The 18,383-nt window shown below is 43.0% G+C and overlaps 1 protein-coding gene across 7 annotated transcripts in view; it reads left to right on the top strand.

Annotated features, from left to right (window-relative positions):
* PRR5L (proline rich 5 like) overlaps nucleotides 1-18,383 on the top strand; it is a 199,814-nt gene that overhangs the window by 10,958 nt on the left and 170,473 nt on the right. For 3 of the 7 annotated variants that reach the window (XM_089309597.1, XM_089309558.1, XM_051852381.3), the window contains exons 2-3: nucleotides 11,012-11,089; nucleotides 11,921-12,000. The exons of the other annotated variants lie outside the window; for them this stretch is intronic. The gene's annotated coding sequence lies outside the window, so the exon portion shown is untranslated. The remainder of the gene's footprint in view (nucleotides 1-11,011; nucleotides 11,090-11,920; nucleotides 12,001-18,383) is intronic. 7 annotated transcript variants of the gene reach the window in all.

The raw sequence follows: 18,383 nt of genomic DNA, 5'->3' as shown, positions 1-18,383 counted from the left end.
ACACCTACAAATTTGCAAGTGCTTCATCTGCATTGTCATTTACTCTCCACAGTTCTAAGACACAGGTACTGGTGCAAAAATGAAGTTAAGGAAATTCAGTGTGGACGTTCTAAAAAAGATAAAAGATAACAAATATGGCAAGGATGTGGAGAAAAAGGAAGCAGAACACTCTATTGTTGGGAATTTAAATTAGCACAGCCATTGTGGAAAATAGTATAGAAATTCCTCAAGAAACTAAAACTATAGCTACCATATGATCCAGAAATCCCACTAGTGGGTTTATATACCAAGTCAATTAATCAAATTGCTGAAGAGACATCTGCATTCCCATGTTTATTGCAGCACTATTCACAGCAGTCAAGAAATGAACAACCTAAGTTTCACCAACTGAGGGATAGACAAAGTGTGGTACAGGTTCACAATGAAATAGTATGCAGCCATAAAAGGGTGACATATTATTTAAAATAATGTGGGTGGAATTAGAGCCTATTTTGTTAAGGGAAACAAATTAGGCACAGAAAGACAAGTACCATATGATCTGACTCATATATGGAATCTGAAAAATTGACCTTATAGAAGTTGAGAGTTTTATGGTGGTTACCAGAGGCCGGGGAGAGTAGGAGGGAGGGTGAGATGGGAATAAGTTGATTAACAGGTACTAAGTTATAGTCAGATAGAAGAATGTTCTGGATTCTAATGCCCAGTAGGGTGACTATAGATAACAAAGATTTCACTGTATATTTTTCTTTGAAGAAAGCTAGGAAAGAATTTTGAAGGTTTCCACCATAAAGAAATGATAAATATTTGAGGAGATATATGTGTTTACTCTGGTTTGAGCATTATGCAATGTATACATGCATTGTAACATCACACAGTACCCCATAAATATGTACAATTCTTATGTATCAGTTAAAAGTAAAAATAATTGGGGCCGGCGCTGTGGCGAAGTGGGTTAACACCCTGGCCTGAAGCACCGGCATCCCATACGGGCACCGGTTCAAGACCCGGCTGGCTCCACTTCCTGTCCAGCTCTCTACTGTGGCCCGGGATAGCAGTAGAAGATGCCCCAAATGCTTGGGCCCCTGCACCCATGTGGGAGACCCAGAAGAAGCTCCTGGCTCCTGGCTTCGGATCGGCGCAGCTCCGGCCGTTGTGGCCATCTGAGAGTGAACCATCGGATGGAAGACCTCTCTCTCTCTCCCCGCCTCTCTTCTCTCTGTGTAACTCTGACTTTCAAATAAATAAATAAATCTTTAAAAAAAAAAGTAAAATAATTAAGTGATTGACCCAAAGACACACAGCTAGCAACTGGCTGAGATAGACATTGTTTAGATATATTTCATTGCAAGCCATGTCTTGGACAAGGCTACTTTATTATCTCATTTAAAGGTGAGGGCACAGTTAGGGGGAGCTTCAGGAGAGGCTGACTCAGCAATTCAGTAGTGTCCCCAGGATGCCTGTTCTTTCCACATCTCTGCTTTGCCATCTTCTTGTGGCTTCCTTAGGCAGAAGGAAGGCTCCCACATGTGGTAAAGTCCATGGGGAAGAAAGAGACTGATTCTTCCTAGGGCTCTCTCCTTGGAGTGGCAAAATTTTTTCTGGAAGCCTCTTTCCCAGCAAAGTTTCCCCCACAGATCCACTATTTGACTCATTGGCCACTCCAGGTCACCAACCTACTTGGAAACCAGGCATTTGTAAAATGGGATTATCTGTAGGCTAATGAGATCTGTCTCCTGGTGTTCATACTGAAGGTGGGTCACTGTCCTGAGGAAGGGAGTTCCAGAGCAAAGCTGGGATTCTCTGTAGGAGGGAGAAGGGAGAGAAGATATAGCAAGTGGAGGAACAAATGTGTCCAGCATCAGGAGAGACTCAAGCTTACATTATCAAACCCTGGAGTCTCTGTTCCTGGCTGCTGCACTGCTCTGCATCTTGGTCAATATTCTGTCAATAGAAATTGATTATTGAGGGAGGAGCCAACAAACAACCCACATCCAACCCTTCTCTCTGCAGGTCCCTTTCCCTATGAAGAGATAGAGGCTTGATTGGGAGCAAATCATTAAAAGTGAAGTAGTTGACTTTTTAAAAATATCCCAATCTCAACAAGATGGTCACTATCTTGGGTATCTCTAGGCTTGGAGGCTGTCATTTCTCATTCCACTTGGGTTCCTTGAGAAAGGTCCCTTTGGGGTGCTCCCCTCTTGAGAATTTTTAGGACCGAATTGATGCATTTGATAGTATTTTTATTTTGTAGATTTATTTTTTATTTGCTTGAAAGACAGAGTTAGAGAGAAGGAGGGACAGAGACAGAGAGAGATCTTCCATCTGCTGGTTCACTTGGGTCTTGAACTGGTGCCCATATAGGATGACGGCATTGCAAGCAGAGGCTTAACTTGCTGCACCACAACACCTGCTCCTAGGACAGTATTTTAGATGTAAAGAATTTTGGAAAGATACGTTTGATCTCCCTTCTTGGGAAACATGCTCTTAGCTGACATGAGAGATTGGAGTATTTTTCAGCGAATCTTCACTCACCTTCTTCCACTTTGTGGCAGAGTGTACTTGGGGCATGGCCAGTGACTTGTTTTGGGAAATGGAATGTGAGTGAATATTACTGTAGGAGAGGTTTAAAGTAATTTTTATCCTCTTTGACTTGGCCTACTGCTCCTGTAACCACCAATAAAAGAGTCTGCCAAGGGTAGCCACTTCCTCCCTATGCCCCAGAACTGGCTGCATGGAAGAGACCCAAACTCAAAATGAAGCAGAGATTCCCTTGCCAGTCTGCAGACCTGTGGACAAGAAAAATAAGTGTGTGTTTTCCTAAGTTGCAAATCTTAATTTCCCAACAGCATTGCAGCTATAGTAACTCACACTGCTGATATTTTTTGAGCATTTCTCAAAGGGTATTGATAATATAGACATGTAGGCCAAGTTGTGAAAACATGTTCCATCAAAGAAGCTCCTGGAATAACGAGTGTTGAGTATAACACAGGGAGGGAATGAACTAGAGATGTTTTGATGAGTTTCTTGAAATAGCTCAAATTCTAAGAACTTTCTATAAACTGTTCTCTGACCCATTATCACCAGAACAAACTTCATAGCTAGGCAATTGCTAAACCACGTGTTTCATCATCAGTACTCCAGTGTAGTATAATATAGAGGAAAGAGCACTGAACATGGTATGGTGCTGAACCACACTTGTGTCCTGCAGTTCAGCTCATGTCTAGTCTGTGACTTTGTGCAAGTCATTTGGTCTTGTTAGGTTCCGAAAACACCCACCGCCGGAGGAACGACTCCAAGAGACTTTCTCTCATGCAACCAGCAAAGGGTTAAAGATTTATTGATCCAATATGTTGGGGGCTCTCTGAACATACAAGAACAGAGGAGCCTCGAGGAACTAAAGTATAGGGTTTATAAAGGCAAAAACCGCAAAATCGGGAGGGGGGAGAGAATACACAGTTACTAAGCAGTTGCTAAAATCTTACAATCAGCAATTATGATCTTAAGACATAGACAAATCACATCTTCATTATTAGCCCAGGTAACCCAGGTGCAACCTTTCTACTTTTAAGCTTGAGCAATCATGCTAGGGGGTTTTTGTGCTCTGCCAAGGGTGATGTAGTGCACTGCTATTGTCCGACTATTTGAGATAATAGTTTCAGACCAGAGTCTCACGGTGGGGGGGTTGCTTCCCCAGAATGGAGTCTCAAGTGCCCCAAAATGGAGTCCCTACTGTCAAGGGGCTACTTCAGTCTCTCTGAATTTCACCTTCTTCCTATACAAGTTGGAAGTGGCTACAATAAATAGGTACATATATGGTTTTCAAACTCTATTTTTCATGGGTGAGAGTTTTTCATAATCAATATATAGAGCTGATAACTAAATACCGAAATTAGTTTACATTTTTATTACTTCACACCAAATGTTTCACTTTTGGCAGACTCTTCCCAGTTTCCTCTTCGAGCCTTAGCGTTCCCTGCAGCCCAATGCAGCGAAACCTCTCTGCAAGTGTCAATGGCGGTGGTAGTGGTGACAGAGGAGGTGGCTATGTTTTCAAAGTCTCCCAAAAGGTCTCCTTGTCTTTCTTCCTCCTACAGCTCTCTCATTGACTATAGTCTAAAAGCCACGACTCAAGATTTTTTTATGTGTGTGTTTCAACACAGTTTTTTTTAAGGTTATTTATTTGAAAGGCACAGTTAGCAGAGAGAGAGAGAGAGAAAGAAAGAGAGAAAGATCTTTCATCTCATGGTTCACTCCCCAAATACTGCAGTGGCCAGGAGCCAGGAGCTTCATCCAGGTATCCCACATGGATGTAAGAGCCCAGGCACTTGGGCCATCTTCCACTACTTTCCCAGGCCATTAGCAGGGAACTGGATGGGAAGTAGAGCAGCCAGGACTTAAACCTGCACCCTATGGGGTGCTGGTGGCTTAACTTGCTGCACCACAACACCAGCCCCTCAGCACAGTTTTAAGCTAGGAGGGATGAGAGACTTGACTACACTCAACAAGGCAGCTGTAATTACAACACAATCACTTCTATAGATCTGTGCTATCCTCAAGTGTCTGTCCAATCATCCGTGATTATACCTGTAGTTATGTGGCAGTTCTTTGGCTCTGTGTCAGCACTGAGCAGAGCAATTTGACACCCTGACCTGAGAGTCTGCTTCATCCTCCCCAAGGAACACATCATCATTCTGTAGCTTGACTTAAACATGGACTTCTTTATCCTCATATGAAGAAAATTGTACCCCAAATCATTCTGTCTGCAAAGACATTATCAGTTCACAAATCTGTCTGACAGCCCAATAATCTGTGTAATCAGCTCTTACAAAAGTCAATTTCACCTTTTGGTCATAATTTGGCAGCATGCCTCTAGAGGGCGCCTATGTGTCCAGTCCATTGCTTCAATTCCACTGCCTTGAGGATATTCCTTCTTTTAAACTTGCTCTCCACGACCTTGACCTTCTGAGCCAGTTCCACTTTAATAAGAATGAGGCACAGGCATTTGACGTAATAGTTAAGACACATGAATCAAACATTGGAATGCCTGGGTTCGAGTTCCAGCTGTAATTCCCCAATTCCAGCTTGCTGCTAATGAGCATCCTGGGAAGCAGCAGGTGATGACTCAAGTAGTTGGATCCCTGCCACTCACATGTGAGACCTGAATTGAATTCCCAGCTCCTGGCATCAGCCAGCCCAGCCCTGGCTGTTGTGTGCATTTGGAGAGTGAACCACCAGGCAGAAGATCTCCATCACTCTCTCTCCCTCTCCTTCTTTCTTTTCCAAATTAATAAAATAATAAGAACAGAAACTTGGGATCTGTGCTCCTGACCACAAATATTACCACTAAACTAGTAAAAACCAGTACTAAAATTTACTGAGCCTCTATAATGGGCTAGATTCTGTTCTGTGCACTATATATTGTGTACTCATAATGGTGAAGTGAATACTTGTTATTCCTGTTAGATAAATGAAGAAACTGGGGCTTAAAGAGGATGAATTAGCCCACATATCTAACAGAGCCAGGACTTAATGTAGGTTTATTCTGATTCAGGAGTCCATGCTCTTGGCCATGACCCTTCACTGCCTCCCAAGTGGGTGGCAGTCAAGAGCCTGCACAACAGATCCCAAACACTCTGACCTTAGCAGTCCTATTTGCAAGCACCTGTTTGGTGTGAAGCACATGTGCTGAGTGAGATGCAGTGAGCACTGCAATGATGAGCTGAGCAGATGGAGATGATGAGCTCTACCTCCAGGGTATCCACCCTCCCTTCTTCCGCTTTCTCTTTTTCAACTTATCTTTTTCCTTCTCCCTTTCCCAAAGTCTTGAAGAGAGATCCAAGAAGCATATGGAGGCAAAGCAACTATTTCAATCCATCCCTTCTATGTTTTCCTATCTCTAAATATTTTTCTAGATCTCTAGATATATATAAGCAGTGTATTTACATATTTCCCCAAATTGATATTCAGTGAAAAGTCCCCCTACCCATCATTCCATCCCCCATACACCTTGTTCTGGCTTCGAAACCCTAGTTTATTAGTATTTTCTTGTGGCTTTCTTTATGCACATACAAGAAACTATAAACGGGGTCTGAGCTGTAGTGTAGCAGGTTAAGTTGCCGTCTGCGGCACCAGTGTCCCATATGGGTGGCAGTTCGAGTCCTGGCTGCTTCACTTTGGATCCAGCTCCCTGCATTATTTCCTTCCCCATCCAAGCAGAGATGCATACCTGAAATTATGAAAATGTCGTATCAGTGCTATATTTGTCACTAAGAGGTGACAAATCTTTTACTAAGAATGGCTTAGCTAAGCAGCCACACCTTAGAATGAGAAGAGCATGAAATAAAATAAGAATTAGGAAACTGGAAATGCTCTTTGACTTGTCTTGACAATCTTGTCTTCCCTAAGCTCACTCATTGCATTCTCAAGATCACACCTCTTTCTGTTCTCCTTATTAATGCTGTTGTTGGTTTCCTTCCCTTGTCCCTTGGCACACTGATCTTGCTTTCAATGTCGAGATCTGCACTTTTTCACTTAAGGGCTTTCTCTGGCTACCTGTGTCCACTCAGCCCATGCACAAGGCAGGCTGGACAGGCTCACTAATTGACACCACCACTACCACCTCCCCAGCAGCCTTTAACCAATGACTGGCCAAAGCTCATAAAATTAACCCAATTCCATTGCTGCTCAGAAGGATAACCCCAAGGATCAAATATTTTAGTGTTTTCCAGCAGTATGAAGCCCACTGTGGCAACTTGCTTGATAAAGTAGCATCTACTGGCCTATCCTTGCCTACTGGTGCTTCTCACTTCCCTGATGGTGCTTCCTTCATGTTCTAGATTATCTACTGGACTGGAATCCTTGGCTGAAGGCCTTCTTGGCACTAAATATTTTCATAAGAAATAAGTTCTTAAGATGGAGTTCTAGAAGTTGGCTCATTTGCTAGCTAGATGGCAATGAGGACAAATTGCTGGTGGCAAGTGAGAAGTTTTGAATTCCTAATATGCTGTGCATCATTCAAGATCTATGGATAATGAACTACAGTGGGGTAGAAGTAGAAGGACATGTACTGGCTCAGACAATATTCAGCTTTGGAGAGACAGAGGAATAGCAGTAATTTTAAGGACTGTTGATCAATGGTTAAATGCTATACAAGCATTGAGGGAAGAAAGTGGTTCAGACTATGGGATCTGAAGCCAGACTGCCTGAGCTATCACCTGTTGCCTCCCAGGGGTGCATTAGCAGGAATCTGGAATCAGAGGTAGAGCCAGGACTTGAATCCAGGTACTATGATATGGGATATGGGTGCCCCAAACAGCATCTTAACCACTGTACCAAATGTTCTCCACTAATTCAGGGAAGAATGGAATTGAAAGATAAATTTATTTTGGGTCAAGAAAGTTTTTCTGAAGTTCATACATAGGTTTTTCATGACATGAATTTTTCATGAATAGCTTGAAAATCCTTTATATGCCTGAGTTTCAAATTTTTTTGTTTCAAATAAGCTTATTTTCTAAAAATTGTTTTTATTTATTTGAAAGGTAGAGTGACACACAGAGATAGGGAGTGACAGAGACAGAGAGATCGTCCATCTGCTCATTCATACCCTACATGCCTGCAATGTTCAGGGCTGGGTCAGGCCAAAGTCAGGAACTAAGAGCTCCATCTAGATCTTCAACACAGGTTACAGGATTCCAAATATTTGGGCCAGCATCCATTGCCTTCCCACATGCATTATCAGGGAGCAGGATCGGAAGTGGAGCAGCCTGGACTCCAACTGATATGGGATGCCGTTTTCACAAGTGGTGGTTTAACCTGCTATGCCATAAGACTAGCCCCAGTAAACTTACTTTTTAATTCCATTTCCATGAACATTTGGAAAAACCCTGGTAGAACCAAGTGTACATTTCCCCAGCCTAGGCAATGCCCCCTTTCTGACTTACAGACTGATACAGCAGCTGCACCTCTGCTCCAGCGTCTAAGGGCCCAGTGTGGGCCTCTCCAGGGGAGCTGCTCTGCTGGCAGACATGTCCTCCTGAAATCCAGAGGCCACACCAGATGTTCGTGTGCAGCTGTGCTTGCAGAGTGCCCTATCCGTGTTTATTCCCTGTGTAATTGCCAAGTAAATGGCTTAATGTCATTGTGAAAATGACTATAAAAGTTAATGATTCTTCTAACAGAAAAACCCTCCTCCCACCTCCAATTGCACCAAATGGTTAGTTCTCAGTCTTCTTTCTGCCTCAAGGAGAGAGGAAACGGACCAGATCAAACCTGATCACATAGCTTACTTGGAGTTCCATTTGTGATGACTTACTCTTGCTTGGAGCAGGAAAAAGAAAAGCAGTTATCAGTCATATTATTGGAGGTTTCTTTTTTGGAAAAAAAGATGTGTTTTATTTACTTGAAAAGCAGAGTGTCAGAGAAAGAGGGAGAGACAGAGATTTTTCCATCCACTGGTTCACTTCCCAAATGGCTGCAACAGCTAGGGCTTGGATGAAGGCATGAACTCCGTCTGAGACTCTCAAGTGGATGGCAGGGGTCCAGGCACTTGGACCATCTTCCGCTTCTTAGGTGCATTAGTAGGGAGCTGGATCGGATATGGAGCAGCTGGGACATGAACACTTGTACTCCAATGTGAGATGCTAGTGTCTCAAGTGATGCCAACCAGCTACACTACAACACCAGCCTCTATTGGGGATTTTTTTTTTTTTTACAGGCAGAGTGGACAGTGAGAGAGAGAGACAGAGAGAAAGGTCTTCCTTTTGCCGTTGGTTCACCTTCCAATGGCCGCCACGGCCGGCGCACTGCGGCCGGCGCACTGCGCTGATCTGATGGCAGGAGCCAGGTACTTATCCTGGTCTCCCATGGGGTGCAGGGCCCAAGGGCTTGGGCCATCCTCCACTGCACTCCCGGGCCACAGCAGAGAGCTGGCCTGGAAGAGGAGCAACCAGGACAGAATCCGGTGCCCCGACCGGGACTAGAACCCGGTGTGCCAGCGCCGCAAGGCGGAGGATTAGCCTAGTGAGCCGCGGCGCCGCCCTTCTATTGGGGATTTCTTAATCTTGATACTCTTATGTGCTTTACTTTGCTTCAAGAAAAAAGTTTTAAGTTACACCAATATTCAAGATTCAAAGAGTTAAATATGTTTCAAATTTTAAAAAAGGTTTTAAAAATCCCCAATTTCAAGTCTCAGCTGTGCTTCTTAATAGGAGTTGGGTGGTCTTATCACAATTATTTAACCTTTTTTCAGTTCATCATGTGTAAAATGGTGACCACAGTAGCTACATTGGGTTGTTGTGAGTGTTCGAGGAGTTAATGTGGGTAAAGCATCTGTTTCATAGTAAGGAGTATAGAAGTTGAGACTCAAATACCCTGTCCTGGGTCTTTTTCTTGGTTAGTGCCTGGTACTAAAGAATATTTAATTCCATGGAATCATGTGGTTGGCAAGAAGGGATTGAAATAAATTCCCTGAAAATTATTTATGTAACTTGGATAGGAAGTCAGCTAGTCCCTTGGGCTTGGGTGCCTCTACCCTCATAAGCAATCTATGTTTGCCTTGCAGATCTTGGGTAACTCAGTGAGTTACCCTAAGAGAATCTTTGTACACATCAGCGGTCCAGGTGGACAGCAATCACAATATTGTGGTGAAGTCTAGGAAAGGGATAAGGGTACATATACTACACACACATGCACACACACACATATACACGTGCAAATGCACCCACCAACCAACTTTGACATCTCCCAGGGTTTCTCTTCCCCAAAGTCCCAATTGGCTGTGCTTTCAGGGCTTCCCTTGATGCCCTTTCCCCCACACTGATTGCCAGTCTTGTTCTCTCTCTCTCTGCCTCTTGGGAACTTCAAATTCCTTATTCTTTTTTGTTGGCAGAGCTGTTTGGCCCAGTCTCGGCTCTGACCTGCAGTCTTACCCCATCAGACACATCATGGCTCCACACCTACAACTTAATTCATGGGTGCATGAAGATGGTGCTTTCCTGACTTCCTGATTTTCCTGCTTTCCTAGGTCTGAGTACATTGCAGACAGGCAGATTTCTGTTTCCCAATCAAAGACCTACTCTGTTTACTAAACCTGTGACCTTGGGCAACCTATTTTACCTCGCTGGGTCTCAGGTTACTCATCTGAAAAATAAAGATAAGGAGAGAATTGTTGTGGTTGTTGGGAAGATGAATTGAAATCATGTCCACAAAACATGTCTAGTGGGATTGCAATTGATGCTTGTGAACAAATGTCCTAATCCCTAATATAAATGGGACTTGTCTCAATATAAAATGGGCTCTCATAACTTTTTGATGATGTGTGGATATAAGAGATTATGAAGCACATAGAAGAACAAATAGAGCTATGTAGATATGTAGATGATGTTGGGAATTCTTTTTAAAAAAATTTTTTTTAAATTTATTTGAAAGGCAAAGTTACAGAGACAGAGAAAGAGAGAGAGAGGTCTTCATCCGCTGGTTCACTCCCCAAATGGCTGCAATGGCTGGAACTGTGCTGATCTGAAGCCAGGATCCTGGAGCTTCTTCCGGGTCTCCCATGCGGGTTCATATGGGCTGCTGGCACTTCAGGCGACAGCTTTTACTTGCTACACCACAGTGCCGGCCCCAGGAACTGTTGCAATTTATTTAATCACTTTGCACATTACTTTCTTTCTTTGTAATATAGAGATATTGATATTTATTTATGGCAATTGGGAAGATTAAATGATAGTGCACTCTAATTTAAAAGTTTAGAAAATCTTAGCTATTACTATTAAAAACTTAAGCCTTGAATTGAACTGTTAGGATAGAAAAGTATATTTGACTCTTTTACTGGTATAAGATTCAAGTTGGTGAAGTCTTGATGAAATCAGGAAATCCCCATGTTATTTTATTGAAGGCTTTAATGAAGACAGAGATTATTTAATCTTAGCTGCTAGTTTGGGCTTTGAGAAGTTTTTAAGTCATTCCAGAATCCATAAACTTACTAATAGTTCTTTCTTTATATTTGGTTTAGGAAATCTCAACTTCTTTTTTGGGCTGTTAGCTTTGGAGTGGTTTCCCTTCATCAGCTACACATTAAGAATTAATTCAGGTATGAGCTAATAGCCTTGTCTTCCTGCCCAGAATTCCCTTTGATTCTGTGTCAGTTTTAAACAATTGGCCATATTCCACAAGCAACTAGTTATAAAAATAGAACATGTGTTAGGATCAAATAAAGTTTGCAATAAATTTAATGTAACATTGTACAGAATATGCCAAATCAAGAGTGTGCTGCATGGCAATTAGACATAAATGCAGTTCACATAGATGGCTGTAGCTGCCTGGCTCCAACCAGGTTCTTCTAGGATTAGCTGCCAGAGGAAGGAGCAGACTGCAGATTTGGAACCCCTTGGAATTCTCCAGAACCCAGAGCTTCTAAATACTGCTCTGGAGAGAGGGACTAAGTGACCAGAAACTTGTGGTTCAGGACCAAGATCTGACAAGATCAACTTCCTTCTGGTCTTTATCAGGCATTAAACTGCTAAGAAGGTTTATTATTCTAGGCCAGGGATCAGCAGACTTTTCTGTAAAGGGCCAGATAGTTAATATTTTAGGCACTGAGGGTCATGTGGTCTGTGTTGCAATGATTCAACCTTGCCTTTGTAGGGCAAAAGCAGCCACAGATGATACACAGACCTAGGGCCCTTGATGTGCTCCCATCAACCCTTGGGGAAACAGGGTCAGTTGGAGTAGACTCATGGGCAGCAATTTGCTGACTCCTGGCCTAGACAAAGATTCTGAAGAGAAATCTGGAGAGAGAAGAAGAAAACCCAAACCTTACTTCTAGAAGGAACAGGCAAGCATCTGCATTGATAGATGAAACAGGGGCAGGGGACACTGGGGCACAGGGAAACGTCAGTCTTTTTTCTGCCTTTACTTCCAGGGCTCGCCTATCTGAATGAAGGCAAGAAGCTGCAGAAGTATTACAGAAAGGATACGAGCATGGAAACTGTGGAGCCTGAGGTTAGGTTTAAACTCCAGCTCTTTGCTGAATTAGCTATGTGACCTTGGGCAAGTGATTGTAGCTCTCTGAGCTCATTTGTTAAATTGGGTTGACAGCACCTGTCTCATGAGAGTTATGAGGATCAAGTGAACTTTGTTATGTTTAGCAAACACTGAATGGTAGAGACAGTACATCTGTATACTATACTTTATGGACAATTCAGGGAAGGTTCAAGGCCTTGGGGGTATTTATCAGCTTTCATTCAGACTTTAGAAGGCAACTCCCCATAAATTGGGGCTGTGTTCATTATTTTTTTTTTTCTGGTGGAGGTGCTGGGTAGCGAACTGTGTTCATTATTGTATGACTACTTCTCTATTGTGTGTAGGATTGGAATCATTGGTCTAGGTTTTGCACGTTGAACTTTAGGTTGCTTATGATCAGCAGATATTAGCCTATTTAGTAGCTGCTAAGCTGTAACTATTTTCATTTCCATGAGCAGAGTTAGGAGACATCTGTTGGTTCTCTTTCTGATTTCTGGTGGTTTTAATTGGCATCTTCCTAGTGACTAAGATTGTGCACTTACTTAAGTGTATTAGCAATTTGGATGTCCTCTTCTGGGAAGTGTCTGTTCAAGTGTTAAATTTTCTTACTGATTTATAGAAGTCCTGTATATAAGCTGGATATAAGAATTTTAGCTGTTATAGGTGTTAGCTGGTAAACAGAAATCCCTGGGCTTTAATATAGATCTACTTATCTTTCTTTGCTTTACTTAAAATTTTTTAATTTTTTAAAGATTTATTTATTTGAAAGTCAGAGTTACACACACAGAGAGAGAGAGAGAGAGAGAGAGAGAGGGAGAGAGAGAGGGATACAGAGAGGTCTTCCATCCTATGGTTCACTCCCCAGTTGGTCGTAATGGCTGGACCTGCACCGATCCAAAGCCAGGAGCCAGGAGCTTCCTCCGGGGCTCCCACATGGGTGCAGGGGCCCAAGGACTTGGACCATCCTCCACTGCTTTCCCAGGTCATAGCAGAGAGCTGGATCGGAAGTGGAGCAACTGGGACTTGAACCAGTGCCCATATGGGATGCTGGCGCTTCAGGCCAGGGCATTAACCTGCTGTGCCACAGTGCCAGCCCCTTAAATTTTTTATTTATTTTTATTGTTTCAAATCCAAAGAGATGGAGAGATCTCAGACAGAGATCTCAGAGTGAACCATTTGGTGGTTCACTCCTTAAGTGCCCATAACAGCCAAGCTGAAACCAGGAGCCCAGAACTCAATCACATGGATGGAAGGGACCCAAGCACATGTGCCATCACTGGCTACCTCTCAGGGTGAACATTAATAAGAAGTAGTATCCAAAAGTAAATTAGCCGGGACTCGAACCAGGCACTCTGCTATAGGATGCAGGCATCCCAAATGGCAACTTAATTGCTGTGCCAAACAACTACCCTGGTTATTTATTCAAGTCAATGATATAAATAAATGGTTAGGTACTATTTATACCACATAATACACTAGATGAGAGCCATGGGATTAATTGGCTAATTTCCATCCAACCTTTGATTTGTTGAATGCATAGACCCCTGCCATTCTCATTGGATTTGTTTTCAGCACATCTGAGAAGGATGCATGCATAGAGTTACTGTCAGTTGTGAATCATGTACACTGTGTGTGATACAGCTTAATAAATTTGTTTATCTAACATCTAACTAAAAGTGAAGGTGATTGGTAAAGAAGAAAAAAGTGAGGGGAAATTTTGGAATGCATAAGCCTGCAGCAAGACAGAATTTCATGGGAGAGAGAAATTGGTATGATGAGCTGGGGGTTAGAGCAGCTATGGAGTAAGCCAGGGAAAGGTCCTGGATATGTGGAGAGGTGCACAGGAATTGAGGAGGGGCAGGATCACAGGATAAATAAAAGGGAAAACAGATGAGAGAAGGCAGAAAAGAAGGTTTATACTATAAAGCAAACACCAGAGGCTCAAATTTCACAAAAGAAGATGATCATGGATGCTTGGCCTAATCAGACCTGGGTTCCCATGACTTTTCCCATTTTTTTTTTTTTTTTACTAGTAAGGCGCTAATAGTCTACATCACACTTCAAAGCTTTTCTGATAATAGAGGTATTTAATAGCCAACATTTTTCCCTCTCCTGCTGGGGAATAAAATGGATTATTAACTCCTGAACAGGTACTTATGAAATACAGGGAATAAAGGAAATTGCAGAAGCAAGCAGTGTGAATAATATATATCCTATGCCAAGAGAACTGAACTAGTCCAGTTACTCCTTATCTTAAAGGGTTCTGCTTAGATCGGATTGGGAGGTTCCTCACATCAGATGAAACTCTTGTTTACAAGTCACTGAAAACATACTTTGAAGGCTTCAGTAATAGAAGGAACCTTGTAACTCACATAACTGAGAAGTGTGGAGTAGGTGTTGGCCTCTATTGAGGATTTTTTTCTGGCAGTTCAAATGTCATCAAAGATTGAAACTTTCTCTATATCCTTATTCTGCTGTATTATTACCAACTTCATACTTTGTCCACAGACGTATGTCCCCCTTCCCTGGTAGCTCCCAACTCCCTGCTCATGACAGCAAAACAGCTGAAGCAGTTGTAGCCATCATTCCCCATCATCTACAGGAAGAAAAGGAATCTCTCCTAGTATCTCCTAATATCTCCTGCTGAAGACTTGGAATTCACAACTTCCTAGTGGTCCAAGTTAGGTCATGTGACAATACTTTATCCAATCATATGGCTAAAAGTCTAAGCTAGGCTGACTGTATTAGAAAATCAAAATCCAACATGGAGTCAGCCCAATCCCTACTGTGTAGTTGAAAATGAGGCAGAAGTGAATTCTCCAATAAAAGGAAGAGTTAAGATGCTGAAGAGGGGCCACCGCCACAGCTCACTAGGCTAATCCTTCACCTGTGGCGCCAGCACCCCAGGTTCTAGTCCCTGTTGGAGCGCCAGATTCTGTCCTGGTTGCTCCTCTTCCAGGCCAGCTCTCTGCTGTGGCCCAGGAAGGAGTGGAAGATGGCCCAAGTGCTTGGGCCCTGCACCCGCATGGGAGACCAGGAGGAAGCACCTGGCTCCTGGCTTCCGATTGGCGCTGTGCGCCAGCCGAGGTCCCAAGGTCCCAAACAATTGCCTTTATATCTAGCAAGGAGACTTGGATTGTCAGGGCAGGTTCAGATACCAAGATCAACTGCATGATTTAAGAGCCAAAGGCTACCAATGTGCAGCTTCCTAAGATAACTACTAGATCAGGTAACCTGGCTGGATTGTGATTCTAATGGCTAATAGTCAAGTTCGTTAGACTTTCAGAGTCTCCAATTCCTTCTCTGTCTAGGGTGAAAATAATTCCAGACCTCTTGCTATTGGAGGAGTGAATAATATTTTAAGAAAGGCTTTGGCCAGCGCCATGGCTCACCTGGCTAATTCTCCACCTGCGGCGCCGGCACCCCGGGTTCTAGTCCCAGTTGGGGTGCCAGGCACTAGTCCTGGTTGCTCCTCTTCCAGTCCAGCTCTCTGCTGTGGCCCGGGAAGGCAGTGGAGGATGGCCTAAATGCTTGGGCCCTGCACCCGCATGGGAGACCAGGAAGAAGCACCTGGCTCGGATCGGCACAGCGTGCCTGCCATAGTGGCCATTTTGGGGGGTGAACCAACGGAAAAGGAAGACCTTTCTCTCTGTCTCTCTCTCTCTTACTGTAAAAAAAAAAAAAAAAAAAAAAAAAAGGCTTCGAATAATCAAAACGATGTGAATGTTAACATAGGATGTGTGGTACCAGTATATTTTGTCAATGCAAAAGAACATGTTAATGCAATCATTAGCCATGAAAATGAACATCTAAATTGAAGCAAATTTTAGTAAGCTAGAATTTCTTCTTGCAGTGACTGCTAGTTCTCTCTTTGACATGTGGATACATGGACACATCCAAGACAGAAGCATATAATTTGTGAAATTTTAGCTCTTAGAATAGAAAGGGTTTGGAATTAGATATGAATCACAGGTACAACTGAGTTGCCACCTATAACTATTTACATTTGTTTTCTAATTTGTAGAGATAGTGCCTTTTCCAGAGAGTGAGCATGGGCATCAAAGTTAGCTGGTGCATGGGACTATCCTTTGAGACATGTCAAGCACCATCCAGATCTAAGACATTTATTAGTCTTTATATTAATAATGCTTCTAGAGTCCATTTGCGATCAATGAATTCTGTTCAATATAGGAAGGGCATTTAATATGTATCTGTCTTCCCATGGGATTGGGCCTTTAAATTTTCTTGGAGTCTGGCTCTCCTCCCGAGTGGCCTTATTTCTTTGTATGAATCTGTCTGGATCAGCTGTCAGTATGAGGTAATAGGTTCCTTTACCTGTTTGGAGGGCATACCTTAAATCAGCATAAATCTAATGCTTTCTAAAGATTCTTGAGGATAATGTGCAGCCCATACAAGCACACACATCTCTGATTGCTCCTGAATCCAATTCCTGCTAAATACCCCTGTTGCATTCATCCCTGGAGTGAATAGTTTCCTTCCTTGAAGCCACACACTGCTTCCCATATTATCTAAACTATCAGTAAGTTTCCATAGTGAATACTTGTGTTGATTGATTTGGCTTAGTTTTTATCATCTAATACCTATTTATTTGTATTCTGGTAAAAGAATTCCCCATAATGGTTTGAGCGGGTTTAGTCCAATACCATGCTGGAGCCAGTGGCTCAGAGTCAATGGTTAAGCACAAGCCAACTGTCAAACATAGTCACTGTTAAAAAGTAAGTTATATAGGCCGTTGCCGCGGCTCACTAGGCTAATCCTCTGCCTTGCGGCGCCGGCACACCAGGTTCTAGTCCCGGTCGGGGCACCGGATTCTGTCCCGGTTGCCCCTCTTCCAGGCCAGCTCTCTGCTGTGGCCAGGGAGTGCAGTGGAGGATGGCCCAAATACTTGGGCCCTGCACCCCATGGGAGACCAGGATAAGTACCTGGCTCCTGCCATCGGATCAGCGCTGTGCGCCAGCCGCTGTGCGCCGGCCGCAGCGCGCCGACCACGGCGGCCATTGGAGGGTGAACCAACGGCAAAAGGAAGACCTTTCTCTCTGTCTCTCTCTCTCACTGTCCACTCTGCCTGTCAAAAAAATAAAAATAAAAAATAAAAAAAGTAAGTTATATAAATATGCAATTAAATAACATACTAAGAGCAAAAGTAGTAAGTATTCAAAGTTCATTACTTCCTATTGGTTTTCCTATATTTTGACAATATCTACCCCGTGGAGGGTATTATTGCCCATATTATTGTGTGATGGAAATTCTTCATAATGTTGTGCTTCAGGTGTCTATTTCCAAAGTTGTGTTCAGTGACATTATGTTGATTGCTTAAAGTCAGCCATGCTAGGTGCACAAAGTTGTACACGATGGAATTCAACAAATATTGCAACCGGGGCTCTCTGTTCCCTTTCCCTTGGATTCCTGGTTATTACTATGTGTCAGCATAGCCCTGGTTTATCCACTCTCAGCACCTGGGGAGCCCTAATTCTTAAGCTAATCAGCAAGTTCCATCTCTCTTAACCAGCCAAAGGCTGATTAGGGCCAATGAGTGTCTTATTCAAGATTTATTTGCCTGTGGAGGGGCTGAAGCTGAGCAGATGTTGATGTGTATGGTTGCAGTCTTCATACCACTCCATGGGAGAGCCTGAGAAGCTAACCCAAGGAGGCAAACAGAGAGAAGCTGACAGAGGTACTGGCCTTGAGAAATGTCACTTGAGCCTCTTGTTCAAGCTGCACCTGGCTTTTCATCTGTCTAAGTCACGGATCAGCATCGACAGCCAGAGAGTCAGGGTTTTAGGCTAGGTGGGCCATATGGCTTCTGTCACAGCTACTCATCTTCACCATTTGAGCACAAAAGCCAGAGATAACACATAAACCAGTAGGCATTGCTTTGTTCCAACAAAATGATTTACAAGGCAGGAAGTGGGGTGGGTAGGATTTGACCCAAGAGAAATGGTTTGCATTTTCCTGGTCTAGGCATTAAATTCCCTTTTTTGCTTAACTGTATTTGGATTAGATTTTGTAACACTTTTAACTAAAAAAGCTTAATTTTTAAAGGGCCTTAGATTGTGAATAAATAATAGATGTTGACTCTGAATTCTTTAAACAAAAACAGGGATTTTTTTTTTTTAGCAAAATAAAGCAGAGCAAAAACCCATATTCTCAGGAGAGAGTGTGCAGGTTGTAGCTTGGGTCACATGTCTGGTGGAGAAGGGTTAAGCAATCCTTTTAAGGCTGCCTGCAGGAGGGGCAGGGTTGGTCTCAGGTGATCAGGCGCTGGATGCTGGCTATAGTCCTTTACAACAGGGAAAACGTTCCTAGATCAAACATGTTCAGCAGGCACCCTCTAAGTGTAG

Source organism: Oryctolagus cuniculus, chromosome 1 (assembly GCF_051225735.1).
Source record: "Oryctolagus cuniculus isolate XC-2025 breed Fujian yellow rabbit chromosome 1, ASM5122573v1, whole genome shotgun sequence".
NCBI lineage: Eukaryota > Metazoa > Chordata > Mammalia > Lagomorpha > Leporidae > Oryctolagus > Oryctolagus cuniculus.
The sequence above is the reverse complement of the archived record's forward strand: the minus strand, read 5'-3'. Positions and strand labels throughout refer to the sequence as shown.